The 24,279-nt window shown below is 33.7% G+C and overlaps 1 long non-coding RNA gene and 3 pseudogenes across 1 annotated transcript; 2 read left to right on the forward strand and 2 right to left on the reverse strand.

The window, feature by feature from the left end:
- Nucleotides 1–14,162: 14,162 nt before the first annotated feature.
- Nucleotides 14,163–15,942, reverse strand: LOC150036532 (uncharacterized). The gene is made up of 3 exons (XR_016528972.1): nucleotides 15,759–15,942; nucleotides 15,578–15,667; nucleotides 14,163–14,419 (listed from the first exon to the last, which is right to left on the reverse strand). It is a non-coding gene; the product is annotated as an uncharacterized LOC150036532 (long non-coding RNA).
- Nucleotides 15,943–16,749: 807 nt separating this feature from the next.
- Nucleotides 16,750–18,003, forward strand: LOC150036533 (uncharacterized; annotated as a pseudogene).
- LOC150036534 (uncharacterized) lies at nucleotides 17,925–18,935 on the forward strand (annotated as a pseudogene).
- A 3,000-nt stretch (nucleotides 18,936–21,935) lies between these two features.
- Nucleotides 21,936–22,480, reverse strand: LOC150036535 (uncharacterized; annotated as a pseudogene).
- Nucleotides 22,481–24,279: the final 1,799 nt, after the last annotated feature.

The raw sequence follows: 24,279 nt of genomic DNA on the forward strand, positions 1-24,279 counted from the left end.
CGTAACTCAAAATAAATGACTTAGAATTTCTCCTAAGGAAAATACCCAACTTTGGCATCTAAGGTTAGAACACATTAATCTCAATAGGATTGAGAGGTTGGTGAAGAATAATAAAATGTTTATTCTTTACCTGTGTGTGAGTCATGCCTTGAAGGCAAAATGACTAAAAGGCCTTATACTGGAAAAGGTCATAGGGCCAAAGAGCCTCTAGAGCTAGTACATTTAGACCTTTGTGGTTCGATGAATGTAAGAGCTAAGGGAGGTTATGAATATTTCATCACTTTCACTGATGATTATTCAAGGTATAGGTACATTTATTTAATGCAACATAAGTCTGAATCTTTTGAAATGTTCAAAGAATTCAAGGCTGTAGTTGAAAACACATTAAATAGAATGATTAAACCACTTCGATCTAATCGAGGTGGAGAGTTTATGGATTTGACTTTCCAGAACTATTTGATAGAACATAGAATAGTATCCCAACTCTCAGCACCTGGTACACTTCAGCAAAATGGTGTATCGAAAAGAAGAAATTGAACCCTGTTGGACATGGTTCGGTCTATGATGAGTTAGCTTCCTTACCTGACTCATTTTGGGTTTATGCAGTGGAGACTCCATCTTATATCCTAAACTGCGTTCCCTCTAAGAGTGTTTCCAAAACACCTCTGAAGTTATGGAATGGTCATAAAGCTAGATTACGTCATTTCAGACTTTGGGGTTGCCTAACATATGTGTTTAAGGTCAATCCTAAGAAATTGGAACCACGTTCAAAGTTATGCCTATTTTTAGGCTACCCCAAAGGAATGAGAAAAAGTTATTTCTGTGATCCTAAAGAAAACAAAGTATTTGTATCGACAAATGCTACCTTTCTTGAGGAAGACCACATAAGGGAGCATCGACCCAAAAGTAAAATTGTGTTGAATGAGATTTCCAAAGAAACTACTAAATCGTCAACAAGAGTTATTGAAGAGTCTTGTAAACCCCATACTCCATTTTCCTACATAAGTGAGTAATAGGCATGCTAAATAAAGACTAAAGATACGTTAAAGTAAAGTTGTGAAAGGAAGTAAAGAAATTTGGAAGATGGAGAAAGAAAATTCTAATTGTTGGAAATACCTAGTCATGGGTGAGTTTTAGATAATTTAACAAGTGGAAAATTGGCCAAGTATGGAAGCCAAGAGTAGGCATGCTTTGATTGAGAAGTATAGACGCATGAGGTTGTGTGTGTAGCAACCAAGGCTTATAGAAGTTAAGTGAGCCTGTGTATTGAAGACAAGGATAAGTTATGTGTTGGAACTAAGGATGAACACATGAGTTAAAGGATCTTGCATGATGTGTTGACAAGGCTTGCGGCAGCCAAGAGGCTTACGAGCTTAGTGAGCTTACGAGAAAGGTAGGCTAGGCATTGGCACAAGGCGGGGCTTTGAGCATAGCGCGCGTGTACAAGATGCGCTGAGGACGGTGCGGTCGTGTAGCAAGGAGGAACCATCGTGCAATAAGTAAGCTAGGCACGGGCGAGGAAGTGCTCGGTTGCACGCGAACAAGGCACTAGGTGTTGAGGCATTGCGTGAGGATGATCGTATAGGGCATGACGCGTTAGACGATAGGCGTCAGCACTACGCGATGTGCGGCAGCGAGAGTTGTGCAATAGGCTATGTGTTACACGATGAGTGAAAACGATATCGTAGAGTGATGAACATTAGCGAGAGATCACTGAATGATGAGCTGCACGATAGGCACTAGACAATTGGATATGCAATGTGTGCAGGGCTAAACGAAGAACGCAAGGCTGAGCATTGAGGCTGGACATGCGTGCTGGCCAGTGTGCAACGTTAAACGCAATGCGTTGAAACTCGATGCACGCTAAAGTTATGGAATGAAGCAAGGAAGGCCTAACGCTTGGTTGATATGTTAAGACTAAGCTATGTATGGACTAGGACATGCGTTGGCTTAGAAGTATGTGACCAAAGGAGGGACGCGATAGCCTCTAAGTGAGTTATGTGGTTGCCAAGTTGGGCGATGCACTGTGTGAAAAAGGCATGCAGCTATGTGGTTGCAAATGTTGGCTTGGGAGCTGACTCTTGCATTGATAACCAAGAGGAAAGGATCGGCTTAGTGATTGATCAACTAAGCCAGCTGTCATGCTCAGGTTTGTTGTTATCCCTTTAAAGATGAGGTGGCAGCTTGGTATTAAAGGTTGATCATGCAGTTGCTAGTTTAAAAAGGGAAACTTGACTTCAAAGAGAGGTTTGAGCAATTCACTCATGAAAATGGAGTAATTTTAGAGCCATTCAAACCCTGATTGTGTCTAGTTACTGAGATTGAATCACCGGAAGGAAATTCTAGAGGAATCGAGCTAGAGAGTGAAGAATTCGGCTGAAGGTCGAACTCTCAGGTAAGCATGGGCCAGTCTTGGTGATTTGAGGATTCTAGCCTAATTACGAGGAATTCTGAGTTGAAACTTTAAGGTAATCTTGATAAGACTTTAAGAGAATGTTTGTAGAAGGAAATTGCTTAAGAAAAAGCCTAGAAAATTAGTTATTAAAATTGTAAGCTGAATCTGGAATCTTAAACAAGCAAGCAACTGCTTGGGTTAAACAAGCAAGTAACTTGAAAGGCCTGACAATGATGCTGAGTGCATGCGTTGAAGGCTAAATTGATGCAAGGATTCACTGAGAAGCGTTAGACGATGCAACACATATTAAAGCCGTAAGCGCAAGTGTTGTGTGGGCGTTGGACCATGCAGGTAGGCACACAAGGTGTTAGATGCAAGGTTGCATTAGAACTTGTGGGCGCGACCAGACAAATGCATGGAGCATGCGTTGATGTGCCTTATGACGGGTGCATGAGCTAAACGATTGGTGCAAAGGTTGCTATGTGATGAGCCATGCGATGGGCAGTAGGCATGGGCTTAAAGCTTGGGCGCATAGAAGACTGGAACGCCTAAGGCAATGCACAGAGGCAAGCGATGGATGCATGGTGAAGAAATTATTGCCAAGTCAAGTTAAGGCTCAAGAATTTCGCACAGTGAGCTTAGAATTGAAAAGTAAGGCTGCTCACTAAGACAAAGTAAGCTAGTTATGGAATGTTGTCCCAAAAAGGGGGCCAATGCTAATGAATAGAATGCATTGCGGTGTCCACAGTTTTGACATAAAAAGGAGAAGTACATGAAAATGATTTTGAAAGACAGTGAGTCACTTTAAATGCTTAAAATGTTTTAAGTAAATTGCTAATGCTTTATGAATGTCTAGCAATACATGTTTACTGAAAGTTATTTATGACAACTATTCTCAAATAGTTTCCAAGTAACGCATCTCTTAGTAATGTTATGTTTATGCTATGCTTTTAAATGAACATTAGGATGCGTTAGTACAAAATGCTTTAGGACAACTGAGTCATTAAGAGATAAGAATATGCAAGTTTAGCATGAGTAACTCAGTACTGAAGGACTAGATGAGAAGGTATTGAAGCTCAGTCTTAGATTTGGATAGCTCGATACTAAAGGATATAGAGAAGGTATCCAAGTAGCTCGATACTGAAGGACACATAGAAGGTATCGGAGTGGGAGTACATTAAGTATGACGATACTTAACTGGAACCGCGTGCATATAAGGAAAGTTATTATTGGTAGTATTGAGATTACTCCATACCAACTATGGATTGATGTTGAGGATTGAGAAAAAGGTTCTCTCTCAACTAAAGATGCAAATTATGTTTATAGGAAGTTGAACAAAAGAATTCCGTCCCAGTTAAGTAGTAATGCAGTTAAGCATGGTAAAGGGTGAGCAAGAGAGCCACTCTAAACTAAGTCTTAGTTCAACAAAGCATAAAATGGTGCTATGTTATGTTAACGATTACATGAATGATAATTGCGAAGTTTATGTTTTCAGTTAAAGCTTTCAGTTTTACTATTAGATTTATGTATGAAATTTATGTTTTAAAGTTAGTCACTCACTGGGCTTCTAGCTCCTGTTTTCAAATGTTTTTCCTCTCAGGTAGCGGTCGGTTCCCAGAAGACATCTTTGTTGCTGCCCTACCACTCAAAGACTCAGGTTGAAGAAAGCTTAATTAAGGACTCTATATTTGTTAGTACACATTTGTCTGACATATAGGGACTAGTATTCTATGTTGGTCTCACTAAGTTGTAATACACATGTATGAACAATGTTATGAAACCCTGTAATATAAATATGTTAAGTTTTGAGTTAATTTGTTCAGTATGTTGATAATATGTACGTATTCAAGGTTTTAGAAAATTAAACAGGTTAGTTAGGCAGTAAGTGCCAGTAAAGGGTTGGTAACTGCTGCAGTCATAACTCCATCTAGGTAAAGAGGGTAATCTAGAGCGAGGTGTGAAAAGTCTGGTACCTCAACAAGAGTTATTGAAGTAGGTTCATCTAGTAGGTCAAATCCACCTCAAGAGTTGAGGGAACCTCGACGTAGTTAGAGGGATGCGAACCCACCTATTCGCTATATGGGCTTAACTGAAATCTTAGCTATGGTAGCTGATAATGAGGTTGAAGATCCATTGTCTTACAAGAAGACAATAGAGGATGTTGACAGAGATGAATGGATCAAAGCCATGGATCTCGAAATAGAGTCTATGTACTTTATTCAGTATGGGATCTTATAGATCAACCTGATGGGGTTAAACCTATAGGTTGTAAATGGATCTACAAGAGGAAATGAGGTGCTGATGGGAAGGTGCAAACCTTCAAGGCTAGATCGGTGGCAAAGTGTTATATCCAGGTAGAGGGAGTCGACTATGAAGAGACTTTCTCGCCTGTTGACATGCTGAAGTCTATCCAGATCCTCCTATTCATTGCCTCATATTATGACTATGAGATATGGCAAATGAATGTCAAGATTGCTTTTCTAAATGCCAATCTTGAGGAGACCATTTATATGGTGCAACCCGAGGGATTCATAGTCCAAGATCAAAAGCAAAAAGTTTGCAAGCTTAATCGATTCATTTATGGACTGAAACAAGCATCTCAATCTTGGAATATTAGGTTTAATACTACGATCAAATCTTATGGCTTTGATAAAAACGGTTATGAGCTTTGTGTCTACAAGAAGATCATCAACAATTCAGTTTATATGTAGAGGATATCCTACTCATTGGGAATGATGTAGGTTTACTGACTACAGTTAAGAATTGGCTCAGTTTGTTTTGGGTATTCAAATTTTTCGAGATCGAAAGAAAAAAATGCTAGCACTGTCTCAGGCGTCGTATATTGACAAGATGCTTGTCAAGAATTCGATGCAGAACTCTAAAAGGGGGTTATTGCCTTTCAGGCACAGAGTTACTTTGTCTAAGGAACATTGTCCTAAGACAACTCAAGAGGTTGAGGATATAAGACAGATTCTCTATGCATCTGCCGTGGATATTTTGATGTATGCAATGTTATGTACTAGACTTGACATCTATTATGCAGTAGGGATAGTCAGTAGATATCAGTCTAATCCAGGATTAGATCACTGGACTGCCGTTAAGAACATCCTCAAGTATCTACAGAGAACGAGGGACTACATGTTTGTGTATGGTTCTAAGAATTGATCCTTATGGGATACACAGACTTTGATTTTTAGACTTATAGGGATTCTAGGAAATCCACATCAGGATCAGTATTCACTCTTGACAGAGGGGCAGTATTATGGTGAAGCACCAACCAGGGGTGCATCACAGACTCCACTATGGACGCTAAAAGTATGTAGCGACTTGTGAAGCTTCTAAGGAAGCCATTTGGTTCAAGAAATTTCTAACTGATCTGGAAGTTGTTCCAGACACGTCAAAGCCCATCACACTTTATTGTGATAATAGTGGTGTTGTGGCTAATTCCTGAGAGCCTAGGAGTTATAAACGCGGTAAGCACATAGCACGGAAGTATCATCTCATCCAAGAGATTGTGCATCGAGGGGACGTGATTCTCACGAAGATAGCTTCAGAGCACAATGTTACTGATCCGTTTACAAAGGCCCCTATGACTAGTGTTTGAGGGTCACCTGCAGAGTATGGGTCTATTGGACAAGCCACGGCTGAACTAGGGAAAGTGGGAGATCTTGTACTGGGCGTGTTATGCCCTTGTTTATTGTTTTGTGTACTTGTATTTTATTCTCTTGTACACCCCATTGGCTTTAGGACAAGTAGGAGATTATTGGGGTTAATGCCCTAAATCTCGTAGGGTTCTATAATTTGTAAATATTGTATGAACAAACTTTTATGTGATTAATAATATATGATATTTTTATTCACTTTGTCTATAAAATAAGTCATATTTTAGTTGCATTAACCACAAACAAATAAGCAAACATCCAAGGTTATCATTGTAACATAAACGTGTATGTGGTGATGTACAGGTGGATCATGTTTAAGTGATAACCTAAATGGTCTGTAATATAGGATAAGGTTGTGTACCTTATCTTGGTGACACTATGAGTATGGCCCACTTTGTAAGTGTTACAATTGTTGTAAAGTACTACAAATGATCTGATCCCGATCATTCATGTATTAGACATGCGAGCGGGGATATTCTATACAAAAGAGATTGTATCAGACCGGACCACGAAATGTTTAGTCTCATTATTTAACACCGTTCATAATAGAGACTTTCATTTCACCAGGATGACCATAAGCAACATGGCCTGAATCTTGAGCGAGTTGTGAACTCCTGCTTATGAAGGTAGTCCTTTGATTTGTATGGGTGAGAGTAGCCAGATCATCGACTCAACAAGCCTAACATTTTGGAGATTCATTTGATTGGGAAGCTGGGAATACAACTACACAAGATGGAATTTACTCCTTCCTCGAAGTAGGGGTAAGTAGATAAATTGCTCTCTTTAGAGCTGATTCTGGATCTTGAAAAATGTGGTGCCACACCCTCTCTTGGCCAGAGAGGGGTTTAGTCATAGTAGGATTATGATCTATTGTTCATTAGAGAGACCAGTAGTACATAAGGTGTTAGATGTAACTACAAGGGAAAAACGGTAATTTGGCCTAGATGTACTTACGAATAATTTGTGAAGGGCCATCCTGCTGTTGATTGGTTATATCCAATGGACATAGAAATATATCTTTAGTGCGAAGAGTGCAACTCTTAGTCTTTAGTGGAGTGGCCAATAGTTAACGGATGGTGGATAATGTAATTAAAGAGTTTAATTAATTATTCATGTACTGTTGAAGCTTCAAACTACATGTCTATAAGGTCCTCTTGATAGCTCAAAAGGATTTAGTTGAGAATCAGTTTTTGGGTTAATTTGAATGTTCAAATTAATAAGAGAGAATTTAATTATATTTGATTCAATTATATATGATATAATTGTTATAATGTATATGATACATTATAGTTTAATTTGAGGAAATAAATATTTGAATTGGATTCAAATATATTTTCTATGAATGTGATTCATAATTGTTAAATCTAATATAAATATGATTTATATTAAATGACATAAAATAGAGAAAAGAAACTATAGTTTATATTGTATATGATACAATATTAAAATTGTAGGTTATGTGTTATATTTGATATAACATATAGTTTAATATAAATATAATATGATAAGTTAGTTATCATATTTATTTATATTATTTTATTATTTTGAATAATAAATTCCTATTTTCTCTCCAACCACCTTAGTGGGTGGTTAATTGGTTTTATGGCATGAAGGAATAAAAGAAAATAAGTTTTCTTCTTATTCTTCCTATACCACACAGCAGTACCTATCCGATTGAGAAATTTTGTTAGACGATTGAACATCATAGAAACGTTTTGTCTTCTTCAATCTTATTTCTTCTCCAAACATAAACAAACCCTCCAAACCAAAATAGTTAGAGCCCACCGCTCTTAGGTTCTCACCCTAAGAATACGAAAGGCTCACTATGGTAGTGTCTCCTTTTGGTTCGAGAAGTTCTTGAAGAGGATCTTCAAGTTTTTTGCTGAGTTCGAGGTTCATGACCGTTCGAGGGATATACACAAAGAAAGGTTCTTGTAAGGTGATATCTCTTGAACCTTTTTTCTTTATAAAAAACATGTTGTAATTTGTTTATAAATTCATATCTTGTATATTTACTATAAATTTAGTTTTCAATAAAAATGGAATTTGAATGATTTGCTTCCGTTCAAGGATCTCCTTGTAAAACGAGTTCCTTCACCTCTTGGTTGAAATGGAAGTAAATTTCTTTGGCAACCTTGGTTTTCCTACCGCTCTAGGCCACAATAGGGTTACCTTTCCCCCGACCTCTCTTCTTTTTCCTCCACTTTTTGGTGCCGAAATAAGAAGGTACAGACTTCGTCTCAGATTCAAACATTTGTGGAACTTCTTTGAGGATGTGGCAACATTTTCCTCTCCCTTTTACTTCTTGACTTTCATTAGAGACAGGTAAGTCTGTAGTTCATTAAGAAGGATGGTAAGGTTGAAGTCTAGCTTGTTCATAACAGTGTTACTACGGAACTGGAGGAAACTCTCAAATAGAGTCTCCAAAATAAAGCTAACCTAACTGTCTCCATCGATGACAGATTCATCTCAGCCACAATAAAGTGGACCATCATGTTTAGAACATGTTCTCGAATAGAGGCCCCTTCTTTCATACGGGTATTGAAAATGTATGTTAGAGCATCATGTCAAAGTTTTGTGGACGATTGTCTAAAGATCTCCCTCAACGAATCCATGATCTCACGTGCAGTGACCATGGTTTCATGCTCTTGACCAAGACTTCAGATAAGCTGGCCAAAATGTACGCTCGAACCTTTTCATTTACCTTGACCCATCTATTATATGCATCCTAAACATTTCGAGATGTTCTAGCAGAGAGCACTTGAGGACATTCCTCAACAAGGACAAACCTCAGGTCATCGATAATAAGCACAATACTTATAGTGATTTTCCAACTAGTGTAATTGTCACGATTCAGTTTATCAACACTCTATAAGTTTAGTGTAATGCTAGTTATGATGAAGATTGTTGGAAACATATAAATTATTTATATTAGTTATCAAAGTATTACCCAAAACCAATCAAATTTTAGCAAAAAACTAATATACCCTATGTGACATCTATTTTGCAATGATGCTTAGTGAGTTAGGATAAATCCACCATAGGATGATCAGTTACCTTTTCACTGAAATGAAACAATCTCAACCAACCATTACACCAGAATAATTCTTATCCTTATAATGATTAGTCACCATTATTCGATCCAGAAGTTATTAACTTACTTAAAAAAAATTTAGAAGTGTAACCCTTCATTTTAGACTCTAGAGTTCTGTCGCAATGAGCCAAGTATAGAAAAAATCGATTGGAGCAAAAACTAAAGTAGTCATATGCATTTCTGGAGTTTGTGTAAAATTTCATACAAATGTCATTCATAGAGGAACACAAGCAAAGGTGTCTCGAGACTGAGCTTGAAACTTTACAACAAACCAACAAATGAGACCATGGGATATGTTGACACACGTTCCTCTCCCTCTTACTAAACAGTCTCTCCCTTCACCTTGGTATTGACCTATGAAAACACCATTCATAGGGGGGACATAAGCAAAGGTGTCTCGAGGTCGAGCATAGATCTCACGGTGTGAACTGTTTAGGGAGAAACGTGAAAGAAAATTGGCATATCATATACATTATTTTCCTCCCACTATGTGTTTTAAACCTAGGATTTATTAACTTAGGTAAATTTAGCTAACAATTTGATTAAGTGATTGTTAAATATGCTTAATATAATTCTTATATTGGATAGTTTACTAATAATGATTCTCGTTTATTAAATACTTTAGTAAACCTAATAATTTATTGTGTGCTTATAATATAATTGTATAATTCACCTTCCAGGTTGGTCTCCAGGTAGAGGTGTTTTATTTCTATCAACTTAAATACCCCTGTCTTAGACAAAATCTTCCTTAGGCAAAGGTCCATGATAGACAATTATGATATAAATTTAATCTTTTGTTTGATCCAATTTAATTTAAAAGGAAAATAAAAGATTAACCCTATTTCTAATCATATTAGAAATATTATTAACATAGGTCTAGATGAAATCAATTTAAACCACTTAAAACTTAATTTAACCTATATTTGCACGCAACTCTTGATTATAGATTTTAGTTCTAATTTCATTAACTTATAACACTTATTAAGAAAATGAAAAAATTAAAACCTATGTCATGCATCTAATGACATACATAGAATATAAAAATTATATTTTGAAAGTAATGTCATGCTTCTTTCATCTCTATTTTCATTACGTTATGCATAACAATTATATTTCTAAAGTAATGAAAAAAATAACATACATCCATCATCCAATACCATATATTATAACAATTATAATATAATATGATGCATGGACATGTTATTAATGCATGCAGTCATATAATATAATAATTATATTTAATATGATGGATGAGCATGCTTAATTAAATCATGCAATTTTATAATATAACACTTATATAAAAATGATGCATGAAAAAATGTTTATCTTATAATGGGATTTTTATACTATATGGCATATAATATGCTATATAATTAAATAAATCATACATCATATATACAAAATAATAAAAGCAACTTGGACCAAAAATTGGCATCCTAAACAATTAATTAAATTAATATAACAATTATATTAATTTAATTCATTAAAAAAGTAAAATAAAAAAATATTACAAATTAAAAAACAAAAACTGCCTTGAAGCCCAACTACACGATCTTGATCCCACGTTCTAGTAGTCACTTGACACATGCGCGGATGCCCTCGGAGCGTAATGACGCTCGACGCCAGCGTCGTTACATTGGCTTTTTCCTTGTCGAAGCGTAACAATACGTTGTCGGGAATGTAGTTACGTTGGGCCAAAAGTTACCACAGTATAGCTTATCCTCGAGGCAACATAACAACGTTGATCATTCTGTGTAACAGCGTAAAGGGCAGCACTGTAACGCTGTTGTTATGCTCTAACACAAAAGCAAAATTTATGCTTCAATCTCAGCCCAAACATATTCCAGATGCCACCAAACTCTTCAACAACACTTGAATAATCAATAGACACGGTCTTACAAACTCGATAGTGAAAATTAAATGTCCAAAACACAAGGCCCTTACAACTTTACACTCTTTAAAGCAATAGATTTATGCCATTTTTTAAAACATTCAAGTGCAAAACCATCATACATTACAATGCAGAATGAACATCCACCAAAACTCGATAAATCAAGTTAGAAAACAAATTCTTCTGATAACAATTGAAGAGATTGGAATTCCCAGAAGTAAAAGCAATTGAATGCCTTATGTATTGAAATTGTTTTATAGAACTTAAAATACAGAGGCAACGAAAACTACTGGATAAAGTAGAAACTCTAAGGATGCATTCTACTTGAAATTAGAGAAAATAAAAAAAAATGATACTGACCCTTGAAGAACAAATTCTTCTCGGTTCCTCTCCAGAGCAAGAACGACAACTGGGAAAGCTTCTCTGCTTCTCCGCTTCTCCCAAAATCAACAACACAACAATATCTCCTTCGACACCACCACAAGCGTTTTCGAGTTATTCTCAAGGTGAGAATGAAAGAGAGTTTTATGGGCTTCCTTTTTAATTTTGGAGAAGGGAGGGAGAGTTTTCTTTTTGCTTGAGAGAAAAACATAGGGAAGTCACAGAGAGATCAAGAAAGATTGGAAAGAAGATGATGAAGATCTCTGCGATTCTATTATCACGTAATGAGAAAGGTTTAGAGAGTTATTTCCTTAATTTGAAAATAACACCCCTTAGGAGTTTATTTTCAAAAATTAAAAATTTTTTAATTTTTAAATATATATTTACTAATTTAATATATATCAATATTAAACCATATGTTATATCACATATGACATATAACCTATTATTTATATTATATCACATATAATATAATCTATAGCTTATTGTCTCTCGTTATAATTATAATATTAATATGAATAATATTCACATTAATTTAAAGATATAGTTTTTATATGAATCAAATTCATATAATCAATATTTGAGTGATATTCAAATATTTCTTTCTCTCATTAAAACTTTATATTATAATGTATCGCGTACATTATATTAATTATATCGTATACAAATAACTTCCTTTAATTAATTTGAATAATTCAAATTCATCCAAAATTAATTTGATTCTCATTAGTTCTTATTGAACTAACAAGGGAACCTTATGCACCTCTAGATTGAAGCTCTAATGATATGAGATTAATTAATTAACTCTTTAATTAAATTAATCAACTTTCATTAACTATCGATAACTCCACTAAAGACCGATAGCAGCACTCTGCGTACTATAGATATATTTTTGTGTCCATTGGATACAATCAATCACAGTGCATTGACCTTTCACAAATTGCTCATAATTACAGTTGGATCAAAATTATTGTTTTACACCTCTAGTTACATCTAACTCTTTAAATACCACTTATCCCTCTAATGAATAATTGGTCATAGTCCAACTATAACTGAACCACTTTCGGGCTAAGAGAGGGTGTGGCACCACATTACTTAAGACCCAAAATCAGCCCTTAAGGGAGTAATTTATCTACTTACCCTAACAAGGAAAAAGTGAATTCCTTCTTATGTAGTTGTATTCCCAACTCCCTAATCAAACGAATCCCCAAAATTGTAGGCATATTGAGATGACGAACCTGGCCACTCTCACCCATGTAGACCAAAGGACCACCCTCATAAGCAGGAGTTCACAACTCATTTAGGATTAAAGTTAATTCACCTATGGTAATCCTGGTAAAACGTAAGTCTTTTCTAGCAACAGTGTTATAAAGAGAGACTATTCATTTCGTGGTTCGGACTTATATAAACTCCTTGAATATGATACCCCTGCTCATATGTCTGCACATGAGTGATCATGCTCAAATCATTTGTAACACTTTACAACGATTGTAACAATTACAAAATGGATCGTATCCGTAGTATCGTCAGGATAAGGTACCCAGCATTATCTATCTACTACAAACTTTTTAGGTTATCACTTAAACATGATCCACCTGTATGTCTCCACATACATATTTAAGCTTCACCTAATAATCTTGGATCTTAGTTTATTGGTTATGAGTTAATGTAACTAAATGTCAAATAAAATAAAGCTTATTTTATTAAATAAATAATATGTTTGTACAAATACAGTTTACAAACTACAAAACCACGAGATTTAGGGCATCAACCCCAACAATTGGCATAACCCAAAAAAACTCGAGACACGATATAAATATTACCTCTTAGTCCAACTTGTCTTGTTCTATAAATTTCTTTTTGTCTACTTCTAGACTTGGGGTCCTTTTTTAAACCATTTGTCTTTCTTTCTTCCTCACCACAACTAAGCTAGGTACTTTTAAGAGGAGCTTTTCGTCACATTAATTTTACTTGCTGTCCAACTTTTATTTTCTCACTCCTCAGTATGACACATGAATTGTCAAAGTACCTTATTGAGTCCATTATCTTTAAACCCTACAATAGTAATCTTGTCGTATTAAGGCCTTTAAAGTTTCATATATTGAGCCTCAACTCTAATAACTAGAAATCCATAGAGATACTTTAGTCTCTTGTTCCCTTTTTTTCCCTTTTTTCCTTTCATGTTTATCTACAAGCAACTTTAATCTCATACCTAAGTATGCGACTTGTTGTGATAGAGCTTCTTGCAATACCATTAACCTAATCATCTATTGCAAAGCATAACATAATTCCTTAGTGAATTCTCATCTAGAAAACTTCTTAAAGGTCTTTGAACTACTGTTTTGGTTTCATTCTATTAGTCATACCAAGAGAAAAATTAGTGTCAAATGATCTCATAATTTTTTTCTTTTTATAACGGCATAACTAAATAGTCATCTCATAATAACTTTTATCGAGTAACTAAACTACCAATAGAACATGGTGAGTTCATTAAGCTAAATAAATATCCTCATGCATAACTTTTCATAAAAACTTTACTTGCAAAGTGTACCTGGCGATGACAAAAAAATCCATCGATGAGCTATAGAGACATTTTGTACTTACATTGTAAGTTAGTCTGCAAAACCTAAAAACCTTGGTCTCCGAAACCAATTGTAATAACCCAAATTTCTAGGAATTTCTAATTGGGTCATTACTACTAGGCATATAAATCTTTTTTAAAACAAAGCTAATTGATAATTTCTATGTAAAACAAGAGTTTTTTTTTCCTAAATTTCATAAATTCTCACTACAATCAAAACAAGATTTAGTCCGGGATCCCTTAAAAACTTTGAAATTAAAAAAAAAAAAATCAAATTTCTAAACTAAATAGTTCTCAATTGAAACATCCAAAACAAACATGAAAACATGAACCTAAGCGGAAGCATCATCTCTAGTCCCATGGCACCATCAATAGATCTCCCCGTCAAACGCCTTTGGTACGTCCTTTCCTTTGCCTAAAAAATGTAACATAATAAAGGATGAGTATAAAATATTCCATAAGTAACCCCACTATTGGGGTCAGGCTATGCACTTATATCCAATAAATGCAACATACTGGTGGGATGCACTAATTAACTAAATCTTAGATGGTCATCTAGTGAGCGATTTAACTCAAACTAACACGCATCTGATGGCCCGAAGGCTCATAAACATAGTAGCGCATTGTAGCTTTCTTAGTGTTTCTGAAAACATAGTAGGAAATACGTAGGTTTCCGGTAACATAGTAGGAATTCGTAGGTATACGGTAACATAGTAGGAAATCCGTCGGTTTCCAGTAACATAGTAAGAAATTTGTCGGCTTCCAGTAACATAGTAGGAAATCTGTTGGCTTCCGATAACATAGGAGAAAATCCGTTTGCTTCTGATAATATAATAGTGTTAGGAGAGCCAATCATTGCTCTTAACTAAAGACATTTTATACTTTCACAGTAAATTTCATAAATCATAGTAGATGTCTCAAGGACCTACACATAATCATATCATTAATATGATTATATCATCATGCTCAAGACATGGTTCTAATCGCATCATGCTTCTCAATTTTGTCCAATCAAATCTACTAAATCATAAAGTCTAAGTCGTCTGGCTTAAAGACGGTTGCAGTAGTAAGATTACCTAACTTGAACTTATGTCCAAGAAATTAGCAAATTAAACTCCTCTTTAACTTGAGCGAAAATAATCCTGAAACAACATAAATTGAAATCCACTTAAAAATTTTGGGGCTTATACAAAAACATAAAAAATTGAAATTTGAATGTCACCAAATAACTATTAGCCAAATGTGGCTCTACTCGGGATCATCTCCAATCTTCCAATCAACATGATCCAAAAATCAACAACTTGATCTTTAATTTGTAGAATAGCAGTTCAAAACACTCTAATTCACCAATCTAAAACCCAAAATTTAGGCATCACTAATTAGTCCAAAAGAATTATAAAACATGGCCCAAAACCGCCAAAATTGACCTTCGACACTACTGGTCAGCCCACTCATAACCACTAAAACCTGAATCTAAAGCCCAAACATAATGAATAATCATTAAATCAAGTGAAGTTCATTGGGTATTCAAGATTCATTCCAGAAAAATCCATCAAAACCACTAAAATCTTACCCAAACAAAAATCCGACGAAGTTTGGCAATTTTCTGTGATTTGGACAGCCAAGAGTAGCGATACTGATCTGCTAGCGGGGCGGGTACTCACTGATTAAGGGGAAGAATAAAATTTCCATGATAAGTAGAGAGAGATCAAGAGAGAAATCAACTAGAGAGAGTGTGTGTGTGTGTAACCGACGGCGAACCATGCGGTGGCGAGAGACGATCAGGTGAGCGACGACCCAGACATAGAAGGCTGACAAGCTACGGCGCAGATGCTGAACGAAAAAATGGCCGACGGCGACGTTGGCTTGAGCCTGCATGCGTAATGGAGGGTTGAGAGAGAGGTCTGTAGGGAGGTATCTGGCCGCTACTCACAAAAATTGAAGTTATTTTTTTTTTCATATATGTATAGGAAATTTGTAGCAGGTGTTTTTTTATTAAAAAAAATAAATATATATATCCTTTTTAAAACTATTTGTAAATATAAATTATTTTCTGAATTATCTTAAATATGTTTACCTTCTTTTTTTTATTCCTAAAATAACCCTATTCTATCCCTTCTTCCTCATCGTCCGGCTTATCTGTTTTCTTTCTTTCTGTTTTTTCTACCGTGGAGCTTCATCGTCCCCCTTCTTCTTCATGGTCCCCGTTCTTCATCGTTTTCGTTTTCTTTTTGTGTATTTCCACAATGTCACTTCTTCTTCTGAGGTTTCACCTTCTTTTTGGTCGAACTAATGTGCATTTTCTAGGTACATCTTCTCTGTTCTTCGTCGCTCGATTATGAGGTTTTCTGCTCGCATTTCTTCTTTCTACATTCGCTTTTGTATTTCTGACTCGCAATTTTGTATGGTTTCATCCTTTTCTTGTGTGATTCTTTCTCCCATGTCTAGGTATTCGATTTCTCACTCTGTTTTTTATTGGATGTCTAGATATTTGATTTCTTTTTTAAGATTCATTGATTTTACTTGAAGTATGCTCTATTTTTTATTTGATTTCCTCAGTTTCTTGGTTTGATCTGCTTTAATATTTTCTTTGAGTGTGCATAACTTAATTTCTGTTTAGTTTATATTTAGGTTTTTTTTCCAATCAATCATGAACTTCCTATCATTGATATTAGTAGTCATGAACTTCCTATCACTAATATGAGTAGTCATGAACTTATCAATGATATTAGTCTATTGATAATAGATACATATCATAGTGTATCAATGATATTAGTCTATCACTTATAGATATTGTTTTCTATTTATTCTACTAGTCTAGAATGTCATGAGTTTAATTGTTGTTTCTTGCAATGATTTGGAAATATGATTAAGCTTGCCATAGTGGTGTTTCATAGTGGACTGTGTGATGATAAATATAATTACTTGAATTACAAGACTAAAGGCATATTGGTTGATAAGATTATGTGTTTTGAGAGTTTTGTGAGTTTAATATTAAAGAAAATTTGATTGGATGTATCTATTTCTTCAATACAATTATCGATCTTATTGGATTTTGGTATCAGTGGCATTCAAACTGTGGTTGAAATTCATGAAGATAATGATGTTGCTTGGTTTTTTAATTTAGTTAAAGAAAAAGTACTAGACATCCATTAGTTGTTCATGCTATTGATATTCTTTTAGAAGGAGTTTCCAATAGTGGATTTGATACTTTTTTATGTGGTGTGTCTTCTTCTTCTCCCATTACTGATGATTTTAACATCCTAACGAATGTTGATATTAGTAGCTTGTTTTCTACATTTGCTACACTTGATTTGAAAGAGAAGGATATGTTTGCTAGTAAGAAAATAGTATCAAAGTCTTTTTACTACATAGCTATAAAGAACAACTTTGAGTTCAAGACTGTGAGATCAAATTCTAAAGTAATTGTGTTGAAGTGCTCCTAAGAAGATTGTGAATGGTATGTTCATTCATATTGTTATAAGGGTGGGGAATTATGGAAACTTAGGAAGTATATTGCTAATCATCGTTGTTCTATAAATGCTATTCAAACTTCTCTTAGACAAGCATCTTCATCATTGATTGGTGACTGTATGATAAAAGATTTTAGTCGTTGTGACTGTTTGACTCCAGATGATATTATGGTTCATATGCATACTAAATTTAGGGTAGATGTTAGCTACTATAAAGCTTGGAGGGCAAAAGAATATAAGAATATATTATGAAGTCATTAAATGGTGATGCAAAGGAATCTTAGGCCTTGATCCCATAATTTTTACGAAGCTAAAAGAAATGAATCCAGTTTTTTTCCCTGCTATCCTTTATATATCATCAATCAAACTTCCAATGAGTATGTAATCAATATTTGATAGACTTGTTTAACTGATATGATCTATCAATGATGTTGGTTTATCAGTGATATGTTATATAGTAAATGAGTGTACCATTGGCCTATCGCTAATATTTGGTCTATAAATGATAGATCTAATGTAAAACATAATGTAATTATTCTTTGATATATCTTTTTTTTTTTTTTATCTTACTGCAGGTTCATTCATTGCATATGAAACTGATTCTGATGAACATTTTAAGTATTGTTTCATGGCAATTAGATCGTGTGTTGAGGGGTGAAAATACTGTAGGCCAAACATATCAATTGACGACACCTTTTTGAAATGTAAATATGGTAAAACTCTTTTGATGGTGTACACAATTGATGGTAACAATTAGATTTTTCCTCTTGCCTTTAGTATTATAGACTCCAAGAATGATGCATCATGGAAATGGTTTTTTGATAATATAAAGAGAAGTTTAGAGGATCGAGAAGATTTAGTTATTATATTTGATCTACATTTAAGTATTTCAAAAGGTGTTCAAAATATTTTTCCAATGGCGGAATATTGTGTTTCTTTGTGACACCTTTTGAGAAGTTTGAAGTTAACATATAAGGACTCTTGTATCGATAATATGTTTTCTAGATGTGGAAAAGCATATACTATTGCTGATTTTGAGTTGAAATGAAATAGATGGAGGCTATATATCCTCATATACAAGACTATCTTAGTCATGTTGGTTTCGAGAAGTGGGCTCGTGCATATTGTAGAAGGAGAAGATATCAGATGATGACTACAAATATTTTAGAATGTTTAAATGCAGTTCTAAAAGAGCTTAGAGATTTACTTGTGGCATCACTACTCGATTCAATTAGACAATTACTTCAAAAATTGTTTTATGATAAAAGTAAACCGCACATTGTATGAAATTTGTTTTGACTAGCTGGGCTGAGGAAAATTTCAAACAAAACATCAGATATCAAGAAGATTCACGGTAAGAGTTACTTGTTTTCATGGGTAATATAGCACAATTTGTTAGTGATTAAGTTCTATCACTAATAGACTCATATAGTTGGATCTTAATTAATTTCTTGTCTATGTGTCATTTTTCTCAAGTTAATGCAATTAATGATCTCGAATTTCAAGTAATTGGTGGAAGCAATCATTTTATGGTACATTTAGATTCCAAATCATGTACTTGTCATGTTTGGGATCTTGATGAAATTCCATGTGCCCATGCACTTACTGTTATTCTTGGATGCAACCTAGATACTTACTCATTTGTTCATAAGTATTTTTTAACAATTACCTTGATTTCATATTATACTGGTTCTATCCGTCCAGTTGAGAACCATGCTAATTGGAAGCCTATATGGATTTACATGAATATATTACCTCCAATTGTTAAGCGTCCAGCAGGCCGACCTAAAAAACAAAGAATATTATCAATTAGTGAGCAAAAAAGTCAAACAAAGTGCAGTTGTTGTTGTTGTGTTGGTCATAATCGTAGAACGTGTAAATTTCCTCCATTTATACAATGAATATTTACTATCAATGTGATCTTTATAGATGTGAACGTGTAGGTTGCGAACATTTTTAGAATGTTCTAGGGTTTGTCATTTTTACCATTGGTTTGATTATTATATTGTTTATACGAACATAACATTCTGCTTGAGAAATATATAACTTTTTTTTCCGATTTTTTGTCAATAGTTATATATATTCGCTTTGTTTCTTATTCAATGTGAAGTAATGTCACTTAAAAGTATAAAATTTAGTCTTTTGAACTTTTTCTCAATACAAAGTATAGAATTTTTCAATGGAATCAAAACGCAAAATCAAGTACATACAAAAGAAAGTAACATCAATTTCAAGTATTGTCACTGTGCTTTCTATCACTGATATTGGTCTATCATTGACATTGATCTATCACTAATCATCCATTACATAATACCAAGAGTTTAGTTCTTAGAACTTTAAAATAGAAAGCAGAAAGGGATACAATTTCCTATATTTATATGACAAATAGAACTATGTATGAAGTATTTGTGAGTAATTTCAAGCAATGTCACTGTGATTTCTATCATTAATATTGGTTTGTCATTGACATGGTTCTATCACTTATCACCCATTACATAATTACAAGATTTTGGTCCTTACAACTGTAAAAATAGAAGCACAAATGAATATAATTAGCACTAATTCAACCAATGATCCAACAATTTCCTATATTTATATGAAAAAATGAACTACTAATGTATCCACAAAAACTAGGGTAATATCCCACATCCCACAATATTAAAGTACTGATAACCATATCCCATATCCCACTAATATCCCATATCCACAAAAACTAAGGTGTAATAATCGCAACATTAAACTAAGTCATAACTACATATTACATTTGAGAGATTTTTAGGTCAAAACTAGGGGCAATGTCCTTGATTCTAAGAGAATGTCTTGTTTGTTTTGGAGAATGTCTTGTTTGTCCTTTGCATTCTTTTGGTCCTTTGCATCCTTTTGCTCTTTTGCAATCTTCTTGTCATTTGCATTCTCCAACATCTTCTTTGACGGTTTAGGCTATTTTTTTTGTCTAACATTTTCAGCATTTGTCATTATATTTTTCTTTTGTTCAATAACCTGAAATGTCAATACTTAATTATAATTTTATAAATATATATTGAGTCTAACAATCATAAAGAAATATAGGGAATGGTGAAAATTGTTATACCTTCACTTTTTCTCTTTTTCATGCACCATTTTTTATCTTTTTTCATATACATTCACTTCTTCCTCCTTGTCTTCAATCTTCTATAATATATTATATAAGTGTAGTAATGCACGAAATTGTAGATGCCAATATACATTTTTGCTGTTATTGTTGGACTCCAATAAAAAGATTACGACATTCTATCAGTGATAGAAACCTATCGTTGAAAGCCTTTAATGAGTAGCACACTTGAAGTATAAAACAGAATAGTAATAACCTACTATTTAACTAGATGGGTACCTTTTTTCCTTCAGCAATAGTGGCTTCTTCTATTTCCTCCTCTTTCTCACGATTTTGTTTATGCATCTGTAGATATTAGTATACCGTCAATAAACTATATGTACCTTATATAGTAGTCTATCACTAGAAAAATAACAAAAAAGTAAAAGAACAGAAGACTTTAATAATTTTAGCTCTTTCTCCTTCCCATAAATAGTTGCTTGTCAAAACACTTTGTCAATATTAGCATCAATATCGACATCCATCATTTCTATACTCACAGATGGAGGATGATTCTTGTCAAAACACTCTTGAGTTTGTCTTTCACTTTTCTTTAAAATTTCATTAGAGAATGTAACAAAGTGAGAATCTCCATTTGTCCTTTTTTAAGATCTCGGCATCTTCTTTGTGTTGCCTTTTAAGACCTTCAATATCTTATTGTAAAGAAGATATTCTTTCTCCAATTTTTTTTCATCTTTTTCTACATCATTTTCTCCTTCCTCCAATCTTTTTTCCTCAATTTCCATATATTTTTTGAAGTATTCCGATGTCAATTCTTCTTTTAATGCAACAATAGGAACTAAATAAAGCTGAAAACATAATAGTTAATTAGTATTGTTTTTATGAGATTTGAAATACTAAGATAATCATAGTTAGGAGTTATCATTGACGTAGTTTAATGAGATCATATTAGTGATATAGGCTTATCATAGACCCCATTACTGATAGACCAATATCACTGATATAGTCTATCTATCAGTGATATTGGTCTATCATTGATAAACTATATTGCTAATAGACTCCTTCCCTACATTTATTTGTGTGTTTCAATAGATATAATACTTCTATCACTGATATTTGTCTATCACTGATAGACCAATATCATTGATAGACTTGTATAATAATTAATAATGAAAAAAACTAGAAACTTACATTTCGTTTCGAGAAGATGTTGCCAATCTGGTTGCATTGTTGTTTCCCAATTCAACATTCTTGGAAAGCCATTTCCTATTCTTTTTTGTGAACCCCTCAAAAATCTTAGGAAGTATTTCATATGCCCAATAAGCTAAAATTATGGGGAATCCTTGCAGATAGGTAGCTGGTTTGTTTTATCTCTTAATAGATTTCTTTAAAAACTCGACAGTGAGACTATAAGACAATCTTCCTCATAGATAATTCCTAAACTTCTCCTCATCATTCAACATCTTGACGTGCTTCCAATCCATAAAATTATGACGTTGTTTTGGAATCAACAAGTTTTCTAGCAGATAAAGATTGACAAGTTTTGCTATTTTTCTTTTTCTTTCATCACTACAGTGACTAGAAAAATAGTCAAATGCACTATTCACATTTTTCCTAGTGATGCTAGTATAATTTCTAAAAAATTCTTGTCTAATTTATGAATCTTTTTCTTCAGTTTCGTCTAAGATATCTTCAACAAGGTATTCATCACAATTTTAATCCAGTAATCAAACAAAAATCCTTCAACCTAAACTCTACCATGTTACCTTCAATGTTAAAAAGAAGAACATTGTTATCAGTAGAGACACATTGTTTTCTAATCAAATGTGCTAGAAGTTGTAAAGGTACTTTGGACATTTTTTAAACCTAGCAAATGCCCAAATGATCCTTCCTTAAATAATGATAGACACATAGAATCTAAACTCCTAATATGGTCTATCACTTCCAACTTGACATAAACTGTGACTTCCAAAATGGAGTTCCAACCTTTTTTTAGCGATTTCTTTTGCCTATTTAAACAAAAAAGAAAATATATATTATAAATATTCTAAAGAACAACTTAGAAATAGATATATAGAAAACATATAGCAAATATCTTTTTGTTGTGTGATGGTTTTTCAACTTCTAAGGTTCTTTTTGCCCCTTTTTTTTTTGTTGTTTGTTTTCCATAATTGTCAGCCTGTTAGAATAGTAATAATCACTTCAGTTAACAAACTAAACACTTCAAGTTTATCATTTATGGAGCGGATAACTTATATACTTCAAATAGTAAAATCTATCAATGTTAAACTTATCACTGACATGTTTCTATCATTGATAGACTTGAAGTGGTGAAGTCTACTAGTGATAATCTTATCATTGATAGACTTTATCACTTCAAGTCTATCAGTGATAGAACCTTATCACAGATAGACCATAATTAGCCACATATTCAAAGTTTAAAAGTAGGCTAGCAATCGTCTATTAACTAAACAACAAATAAATAGAAATGAAACTATAATTTTTCTTCATTTTCATGGAAAATAATATCAAATAGCAGACACCAATCAACAACAAAAAAATAATAACAAACAATAGTGAAATTGTATATTTACTTACATTGCATGAATATACATTTACTGTCCATTATGTATATCAGTGATAGGACTTATCACTGATCAACTCAAATCAATAATACCAAAGGAAAAAAACAATAAACCAAGCATTTACTTACTCATGAAAAACAAAAAACAATTTCAACATTCTTCAAGTTTATTGGTGGTAGAAATCTATCACTGATAGACCCCAAATAAAAACACATTTGTTTATCAGTGATGACAAAAATCCAACATACTCCAAATCTATTAGTGATAGCAACGTATCAATAGCAAACACTAATCAACAAAAAAAACAAAAACAAACAAAACAAACAGCAGTGAATATACATTGAAGACAAACAATAATAAAGTTTAAAGCACCGATAACAAATAACAGCAATAATAATAAACAATAATAACAAATAACATCAGTGAATATTCAAGTTTATTAGTGACAGATATCTATCACCAATAGACCCCAAACAAAAACACATTTGAAGTTTAAAGTACATAAACAATAATCAAACAACTAAACAATAAAAAAATGGAAGAAAAAAAAACAGTCATGCAACTATACTTTTTGTTACCTTTGAATGTGATTCCACAGTCGTTTTCAGTGAATAATCATAGACGACGATAGGATTCTTTTTCAATTTGCAGATTTTAGAAGATAAGGTTAGAGTTTTGAAGAAGATTGAACAAAAATAGCCGAATGAGTCGAATGGAGAAGATAGTAGAATCGTCGATTGAAGAAGATTTGAAGAATTTGGAGAATGGGTTAGGGATTGAAGAATGGGTTAGGGCTGCTACAAATTTTCTTGTTTTTACGCTAAACAGAAAACACGGGTCGTGGATTCATGGGCAAAAGGATATTGGGTCATGGCCCCATTATATTCCCAGGGACTTTTTAGTCTTTTTGTATGAATTGTACTTAAATTTGTCTAGTTTTGGTTAATGTTATATTTACAATTAGTTTGCCCAATAGTCTATGTTTGCAAGCAGCCGATATATATATATATATATATATATATATATATATATATATATAAAAATAAAAGGTTGCCCTAATTTTGTTTTGACTATTCAAGTTAAATCTTCTCCTTTCGTCTTTTAAATTTCAAGTCTTCAATTATTT

This window comes from Benincasa hispida, chromosome 4 (assembly GCF_027475165.1).
Source record: "Benincasa hispida cultivar pf3 chromosome 4, pf3_genome.v1.1, whole genome shotgun sequence".
Taxonomy (NCBI): Eukaryota; Viridiplantae; Streptophyta; class Magnoliopsida; order Cucurbitales; family Cucurbitaceae; genus Benincasa; species Benincasa hispida.